Source organism: Papaver somniferum, chromosome 1 (genome assembly GCF_003573695.1).
Source record: "Papaver somniferum cultivar HN1 chromosome 1, ASM357369v1, whole genome shotgun sequence".
Taxonomy (NCBI): domain Eukaryota; kingdom Viridiplantae; phylum Streptophyta; class Magnoliopsida; order Ranunculales; family Papaveraceae; genus Papaver; species Papaver somniferum.
The window spans coordinates 14974320-14984066 of NC_039358.1; the positions used below are offsets into that span (position 1 = coordinate 14974320).

The 9747-nt window shown below is 38.8% G+C and overlaps 1 pseudogene; it reads right to left on the reverse strand.

The window, feature by feature from the left end:
- Positions 1–1008: 1008 nt before the first annotated feature.
- On the reverse strand, positions 1009–1108 carry LOC113341628 (annotated as a pseudogene).
- Between the last annotated feature and the right edge of the window lie 8639 nt (positions 1109–9747).

Here is a 9747-nt window from a genome sequence, read left to right on the forward strand (position 1 = left end):
GGCCATACAAGATAAGGGTTCGGATTTCATCACCGTTCTCTTCTTGCCCGCTTTAGGAACACGTAACCTACGCGAACCTAAGCCTAAATTTTGACTAGAACGAGACCGATAGGGTAACGAGCTTAACAGGAAAGTCATTCGAAAAATATTGGTTACTCTTTTAAGCATACTTCGAAGTTCTTGACGGTTTCTGTAAGTTGAATGCGTGACTGCGCCGCCTTGTAATACCGGTGAGGCCTTGGGTATCAAAGCTCCACCGAGCTTCCCTCGCCTCTATTCAACTTACGTTAACTCGGATTGATTCCAGAGGGGTTTGCTTAAATTGTAACGAATTCCCGTTCGAAGGATTAGAAGCTGGTCTAGAAACAATCTAAGTGGAGCCATCATGCTTTTTGTTTGCTAGAAATCAATAGGTTTGATTTGGTTGAGTCGGCCTTGATCTGTGTTTGCTTACCCTTCCAATTTAGAAAATTCTATTGTATGCCTGAACGTAAAAGAGACGCACTAGGTAGATTTGTTAAAGAGAAACCTAGTAGTTCGAAGCGTCTCGATTACCTTAATCTAGAAAGTCCGGCTTTTGAAGAGTCTGTTTTTGAACGTTCTTTGACTGAGAGAGAATCCATGTTGCTCCGATAGCGCCAGAAATGGCAACTTTGAAAGCTTTGTTGAATCCAACTAGGACTACCCGTCCTTCGTGTATTAAGTTAGCTGAAACGGAGGCACCCTATGAACTGAAACCTGGGACCTTACAGATGCTCCCAATCTTTTTAGGGAAAGAAAATGAAAACCCTTATTACCATGTTAGGGATTTTGAGGAAATTTGTAGTACTCTAAGAATTAGAGGCTTAGATGATGATGCTTTGAAACTTAGGTTATTCCCATTTTCCCTGAAAGATAAGGCCAAGTCGTGGCTGTATAGTTTGGACTCCGAGTCAATTGAGACATATGAACAACTTACATCTGCCTTTTTCAATAAGTTTTTCCCTAGGCACAAAACATCGTCTATTAGGACGCAAATATGCACATTTTCACAACAAGAGGGAGAATCTTTATATAGGTATTTGGAAAGGTTCAATGATTTATTATCCCAGTGTCCTCATCATGGTTTAGAAAAGGTTAGGCTAGTTCAGATCCTTTATGAGGGTTTAGATTATTCCACAACGACCATGGTTGAGTCTCTATGCACTGGTGGATTTGAAAACCAAACTGTTGATGCGGCGATGGAATTTTTTAATGAAATCGCCGAAAAAACCCAGCAATGGGAAAATAGTAGGGCACCCCAGAAAAAATTCTTTTAAGTAGAGGAAACGTTAATAGGGTAGAAGGAGGCTATGAATCAGATGCCAAAATTGTGCTATAGCAAAAAGGTTAGAAGCCTTAGAAGTGGGCCAGACTAGTGGTAGAGTGGAGCCTTTTTGGGAAGGCCAGAATATTGAAGAGCAGGCCAATGCTCTTTATAATAACACTAGATTTGATAACCGTCAAAAGATTGACCCATATTCAGAAACCTATAATCCTGGTTGGAGAAACCATCCGAACCTTTCGTGGTCTAAGGGCCAAAGTCAAGGTCAGTTTAGTAATTCTAATGCTCCCCCAGGTTTTGGCTATACTAAGAATCCTTCAGGACTAGCTCAGTTTCAGAATCAGTCAGATAAGAAAATCCTAAGTTTAGAGGAATCTCTCGCCTTGTTAACTCAGCAAACTGCAAAATTCCAGTTATCCGTAGAACAGAGTCTACAAGCTAGTAACAGGATAGGACAAGAAAATAGTCAGGCTATTTCCGAGTTAAAAACCCAGGTTGGTCTGATAAGTGATTCTTTGAGAGAAAAAGGTAAGTTTCCTAGTCAAACACAACCCAACCCTAGAGGAGTTCATGAATTAGGTGCAAAACCATCGAATCAATTGAATGCTTTAGAACCCTTAGAAGTGGTAGAGTTGTAGACAATAAGGTAACCATGCCCGATAGTGAACATACTGTAGTTCACCCCTCAGGATCTCACCTCTCAGGACCAGTAGCTGAAGAGACTGATAAAGTTTCTGATGATGTGAATTCGGTTCCTGAAAGGTCTGATTTTAGGCCTAGAGCCCCATTTCCTCAGCTATTAGTACCAACAAAGAAGGAATCGAACTTTAATGACATAGTGGAGGTTTTTAAGCAAGTTACCATAAACCTTCCCTTATTAGATGCAATTAGGCAAATTCCTGCTTATGCCAAGTTCCTTAAGGATATGTGTACGCGAAAGCGAAAACTTAGCGTCCATAAGAAAGCCTTTTTAGCTAGTCACGTAAGTTCAATCATTCAGAAACCACAACTCCAAAGTACAAAGACCCAGGTTCTCCTACCATTGCTTGCACAATAGGTAACTTCCGGGTAGAAAAAGCTTTACTTGACTTAGGAGCCAGTGTGAACTTACTGCCATTCCATGTATACTTACAGCTAGGACTTGGTGAAATGAAACCTACTCAGATGACACTGCAGTTAGCTGATAGGTCTGTTAAAATCCCTCGAGGTGTTATCGAGGATGTTCTTATTGAGGTCGACAAGTTTATTTATCCAGTGGATTTCGTGGTCCTAGATACCCAACCTGTCCCTGACCCAGAGAACCAGATACCTGTGATTTTAGGTCGCCCATTTTTAGCTACGTCTAATGCGATCATTAACTGTCGAAATGGTGTGATGAGTTTATCTTTTGGAATATGACTATGGAGATGAACATTTTTAATGTCAGTAAGCAACCTCATGAGCTAGATGACACATGTGTTGAGGAGGTGAACATGATAGAAGCCTTAGTTCAGGAGTCATTACCAAACATCTTGTCTGAAGACCCATTAGAAAGTTGTCTATCCCATTTTGGTTTAGATTTTGACGACGATAGCACTATTGAACAGGTGAATGCTCTATTAGATTCTACCCCTGTGTTAGACACTGATAGATGGAAAGCTAGGTTCGAACCGTTACCAGTTTCTGAGACTACCCTAATTCCTTCTTTAGAAGAGCCCCCAAAGTTGGACCTTAAACCACTACCCGATACTCTAAAGTATGTGTTTTTAGGCCCATCTGAGACTTTACCTGTGATTGTAGCTTCCAATTTGGATAGTGATCAGGAAAGTAGGCTAGTAAATGTACTTCAAGACAATAAGGAAGCTTTAGGGTGGACTATAGCAGACATTAAGGGTATAAGTCCTACTGTGTGTATGCATCAGATTCATTTAGAGGAAGACTCCAAACCTTCTAGGGAGATGCAACGTCGACTGAACCCTAACATGAAAGAGGTAGTTCGAAAAGAGGTGCTTAAGTTGTTAGATGCGGGTATTATTTACCCAATTTCAGACAGTAAGTGGGTCAGCCCTGTTCAGGTTGTCCCCAAGAAATCAGGTATCACTGTAGTCCAGAATGATAATAATGAATTAATCCCAACCCGAGTGACCACGGGATGGCGTGTGTGTATTGACTATAGGAAATTGAACAAGGTCACAAGGAAGGATCACTTTCCCCTTCCTTTTATCGACCAAATGCTAGAGCGATTAGCTGGACATAGTCACTATTGCTTCTTAGATGGCTACTCCGGTTATAATCAGATCGTTATTGCCCCAGAAGACCAAGAGAAAACCACTTTTACCTGTCCCTTTGGTACCTTTGCGTATAGACGCATGCCTTTCGGGCTATGTAATGCCCCTGCAACTTTTCAGCGTTGTATGATGAGCATATTTTCTGATATGGTAGAACGGTTCTTAGAGGTCTTTATGGATGATTTTTCAGTGTTTGGTTCATCTTTCGATGAGTGCTTGCATCATTTGACATTAGTGTTGACTAGGTGTAAGGAAAAAAATTTAGTGCTTAATTGGGAAAAATGCCATTTCATGGTTAAATCAGGAATTGTATTAGGGCACATCGTCTCTTCAAAGGGTATAGAGGTAGACAAAGCCAAAGTTGACCTTATTAAGACTTTACAGGTCCCAAAAACCGTAAAAGATATTAGGTCATTCCTAGGGCATGCAGGTTTTTACCGTCGATTCATTAAGGATTTTAGCTTGATTTCTAGACCTCTTTGCAATTTGCTTGCAAAAGATGTTAAGTTTGTCTTTGATGATGCTTGTTTAGAGGCTTTTGAGAAGCTTAAAACTTTACTCACTACTACTCACTACTGCCCGATAGTCCAGGCACCTAACTGGAACCTACCCTTTGAGATTATGTGTGATTCTTCAGATTATGCTATAGGCGTCGTTTTAGGACAACGAGAAAACAAATTACTTCATGTGATTTATTATGCTAGCAAAACTCTGAATGATGCCCAAATGAACTACACAACTACCGAGAAGGAACTTTTAGCCATCGTGTTTGCCTTGGATAAGTTTAGGTCCTACCTATTAGGTTCTAAGATCATAATCTATACAGATCATGCTGCTTTGAAATACCTTTTATCTAAGAAGGATACCAAACCTAGATTGATTAGATGGATCCTATTGTTACAGGAATTTTCCCCAGACATTAGAGACAAAAAGGGTGCAGAAAATGTAGTAGCAGATCACTTGTCTAGGCTAGTTGTTAGTTCCCCTAGTGATTCCCTTCCTATAAGGGATAGCTTTCCTGATGAACAATTGTTCTCTGTTTCCCAATCACCTTGGTATGCAAATATAGTGAATTATCTTGTTACTGGTCGAACCCCTCAACATTGGGGTAAGCAAGATCGTTCTAGGTTTTTAGCCGAGGTTAAGCATTTCTTTTGGGACGATCCTTATCTGTTTAAGTATTGTCCGGACCAGATTATTAGGAGATGTGTATCTGAGAGTGACCAGTCTAGTATTATCTCCTTTTGTCATGAACATGCATGTGGGGGTCATTTTAGTGCTAAGAAGACTGCTGCTAAGATTTTGCAGTGTGGATTTTACTGGCCTTCGTTGTTTAAAGATTCCCATAGTCATTGTGTTTCTTGTGAGCGTTGCCAGAAGTTAGGAACCATTTCCCGTAGAAATATGATGCCTTTGAACCCTATTTTAGTGATTGAGGTCTTTGATGTGTGGGGCATTGATTTTATGGGTCCATTTCCTATTTCGTTTGGTTATCTTTACATACTTGTCGCTGTAGACTATGTGTCTAAGTGGGTTGAGGCGGTTCCGTGTAGAACGAATGACCACAGGGTCGTAGTCCAGTTTTTGAAAGAGAATATACTTACACGTTTTGGTACGCCGCGAGCTATAATTAGTGATGGAGGTTCACACTTTTGTAATAGACCGTTTTCTCTTTTAATGAAACAATACGGTATTACCCATAAAGTAGCAACCCCATATCACCCTCAGACTAGTGGTCAGGTAGAGGTTTCCAATAGGGAAATTAAACGTATTCTAGAGAAAACAGTTAATCCAAATAGGAAAGACTGGTCGTCGAGGCTTACTGATGCCTTATGGGCTTACCGTACTGCGTTTAAGACACCCATTGGAATGTCACCTTATCGTTTAGTGTTTGGCAAGGCATGTCACCTGCCTGTTGAGTTAGAGCATCGAGCCTATTGGGCTATTAAGAACTTAAACTTTTCACTTGACAAGGCAGCTCAAAGAAAGCTCCAGCTCAATGAGTTGGACGAGATTCGTAGAGATGCATACGATAGTGCTAAGGAGTATAAGAACAAAATGAAACTTGTGCATGATAGGAATATTTTACGAAAGTCATTTTCTCCAGGTCAAAAAGTTCTTCTGTATGACACTCGTTTGCATCTATTCCCCGGGAAGTTGCGCTCTCGGTGGACCGGTCCTTTTGTGGTCCGTACTGTTTTTCCTCATGGCGTGTTGAGATTGAGACACCAGATGGTAGTAGTTCTTCGAAGGTTAACGGTCAGCGATTGAAGCCCTTTTTAGAGCCTTTTCCTACAGGTGATGTTGAGGAGGTCCCTCTGGAGGACCCTGTTTACCTTGATTGACCATCGAGGCGATTTTGTATGTTGTATAATATTTTTGTAGGTTTTGGTTACACATCACCCAGGTACTATCTTTCCGACTTCTCTCTTTACTATTTCCTCATGTTACTTATATTTTTGGTACTGTTCTTTGATTAGAAACATTGAGGACAATGTTAGATTTAAGTTTGGGGGTGGGGTAGAACTTTTTGTTACCTTTTCGTTGCAATAAATAAACTCCAGAGCCTAGAAATTTATCCCTATTAAGGATGGCACTAACCAATCTAAGTGGATGGAAGCATTTTGGTTGTAGGAGTTGAGGAACCAATCTGACTAGATGGCAACATCTAAAGAGTCTATTCATAAAAGCACAGAGCTCAGGTGTTAGAAATAACATGATAGTTTCACCATATCTCGTTGAGTCCTTTTCACTTCTGTTTTTATTTTGTTTTTTTTAAACTATGTTTCTCTGATTAGGTGGGGCTCACGATTCAAGTTGTTACCAATGCTAGGGTGAATTAGAGTGATTGAGATACAAAAAAAAAAAGAAAAAAAAGAAAAAAAAAAGAAAAAAGAAAAGAAAAAGAGACCAGACCATCAGACCAACTGGAATAAATTCAATAAAGTCGACCACTGGAACGCTTGTATATGCCAGTTGTGTTGACCTAGAGTTAGGATTATCAATCACTGGTTCCCTTGTATATGCCAGTATGTTGATATTAGTCAGACTTGTATCTTAGTCCATTAGGATAGGTTCATTTTGGCGGAGGCCTTCAGACAGATATGAGAAACACCGTTCACCTAGTAAACATCAAAAACATCTAATTTTTTCTATATCCATCTTCTTGATCTATCCATGTGATTAGTTTTGACTCCGGATATTGATGTCCATAGTGCGACTATCTGAGTAGAGCTCTGTCACTTCATATGAATTTTAGTATGCTTGAGTGAAAACTCGTGTACAACAATTGGAATTTCACATCAGGGTACTTCCTCCTGTAGTCAATAAGTATGTCAACCAAGGAGATTCTTTAATGCCTTCCAAGGTTCTGTGTAGATAGCTAGGGTATGGAGTATAAAGGTTTTGTGGGTATACCTCTGGTAAGCCCTACGGAGACAACACTCCGCCACTAGGGACACCTAGGGGTTTAAAGGCTTATGGCATACGCTAAATGCAATCGACGATGCTTGCGACAGTGAGTTAGGGTTTTATTTCTATTTTATTTTTGCTCGAGGACTAGCAAATAATAGGCTTGGGGTATTTGATAGACACATTTTTGTGTCCGATTTGTCTCGATTCTATATATTGTTAGGGCTCATTTTTGTACTTATTATGGTGTTTTATTTATTTGTAGGTATTTTTGGCTAATAAACATTTTTGGAAAAAATTGGCTCGAAAGTTGTCGGAAAGCACCCGGAGGACATTTGCTATTCGGACTCTCACTTTGGACAAGGGGTAACCTAATTACTAAGGGGCATCCCATTTCCAGGCAGTTGCTAATCGCACCCCTACTCTGGATAAGGGGCAACCATCTTCAACATTCAAAAACCAGGATTTTGGCGGGAAAAAAGTGCAGTTAAAGAACAGTTTTGGAAATCGTGATTTGGAGGAGTTTGAGGTCGATTAAACCTCTTATTTTCATAGGATAGACTCCTCATGGGTCTAAGAATCTGATATGGGTGTTTAAATGGATTAGACTGGGCTCAATCAACGGATTTTTCTCACAACAGAAAATATGGAAAGTCACGTGTGTGACCTGTTTTAGGGAATTTTAGAGAGATTAAAACGATGTAAACCTTATCAAAGATTTGTATCTATCTAAGGAAGAGTTTAGAATAAAAAGGAAAGCTCAGAAACGCGTGAAATCCTAAAACAAGAAATTGCCGCAACTTGGCCGTGAACTGAAGGAAAGAGATTTTGGAAGATTTGGGAGATATTTAATCGGTATTTTTGATATAAATAGATGTCTTGGGTCATATAGAAGAGGTGTCGAGAGTTTGGGAACCTAAGGAAAGCCAGAGAAGAAGAAATCAGAGCTTTACCAAACTCTGTTTCTGCTGCTGCTGAAGAAGAAGAACGCGAAGAACATTGACGCTCGGTAAACAGTCGCAGAACAATGTCGTTGTTTAACAGCTGAAGAACATTAAGTTGTGCAGGGAAGTCTTATTCTAGGGTCTTAAAATCAGCGACAAAGCAACAGTTTTTCTGTAACAGTTCCATTATAACAGCTGTTTTGCAACACCAATACACTGTTGCAAACAGTCTGTGTTATTACTTTTCACTCTTTTAATCATCTTTTGAGGAACAAACACATATTTTGAGATCATGATTAATATGAGGAGCTAAACCCCATTGCTGAGGCGATAGAGGAAGCTATTTTTCTAACAAAAAGTGGTATATTCTATTTTATCTTTTTATTTGCAATAATTATATGATTATTTGCCTTGAACTATTATTAAATATGATTCTTATTTGAGTGATTGTGATCTATTTTGATGGAGTATGCTTAGTTTTAAGACTTTTGATGCTTCATACTTGGTATTTACAATTATTACTTTTGAAAATCTACTTGTTGCAATATTTTAGAATCAAATTAAACAAGAAAAATGCATAAATTTAAGTATTGGTTTAATCACTTTGAACTTGGAAAATAGTGGAATCTTAGTCTCAGTGTTTCTTTTAGTATTGATATCATCTTTGATTGAGTTTGCTATAATTTTTAGTGAGTTTTCTATTTTAATATTAGAATATAAGTCTAATTAATATCCTTCACAAGTCTGAGAATCGAACCACTTTTACCACTATCTACAAATCACATCACCTCCCTAAGACCAGCCCTAAACCTCCATCCCTGTAATTGAAGCAGCCTTTGAACGACCACTGTGCGCGGTTTAGGCGAAGACTGTTCGTGCTCAACCTCCCAAAACTCACTTTCAAAACCCTATAATCCTATCTCTAGCCTCTCACCGATTTTAGGTAACTACAACTTGGAAATTCAAAAACAATTTTTCATCTTTACCCTCAAGATAAATTACTGCAATGTCCCATTTTATCATGTTCTTCAATGTTTTTGAGCTGAAAGTATATTTCATTTTTTTTGGATCCAGCCTCTAGGATTATCACCATCAAACCTTGGAAAATCTAGCTTTGGTATACAATGAGATTGATATTGAAAACCACCTTGATAGTTACGAACAAAACTTCGATCACTCATATCAACTGTATGAGATCCACTAGCAGCTTCAGGACTCTATTGTTGATTATTGATGGGCTTGCTAAACCTTATTTATCACTCAGAAGTCTATCGTATTTTATCTCCTAATGAGACTAAGTTGTATAGCTATATAGACTTTTATATTATACACGTTTGATATTTCGAGCTGAGTTTAACTTGGTTATTTATTTCTCGACATATGTGTTGGAAGATTTTTGCTTTAGCTACGTCCATCATATTCTTGACGAGTTTAGTTGGAAATAATTTATTTGTTGAAAACTAAATAATAAGTCAAAAGATGATTATGTGAAAATTGCCTTGAAACATCTTACATGATTTTTGTGACATAATCATTTGATGTCGACTAGGTAAGTTTCGTATTGATCATTCAATTACTTGAAAATAATTATAAGCTAATAGTATGTGTGAGACGGCTATTATCGTCTTCTAAGGATGTTTCAATGATTGAAATGGGAGTTTAGAACAAATTAACCTTTGTATGGATACAACACAGTATGCAAACTGTTGTGGTACGATTCAGGTCCGAAAACCTTGTTTGCATACCAGTATGCGAACAGTTTTAATAATTAAAGTCCGGGAACCAAGTTTGCATACCAGTATGCGAACGGTTCTACCCGAGT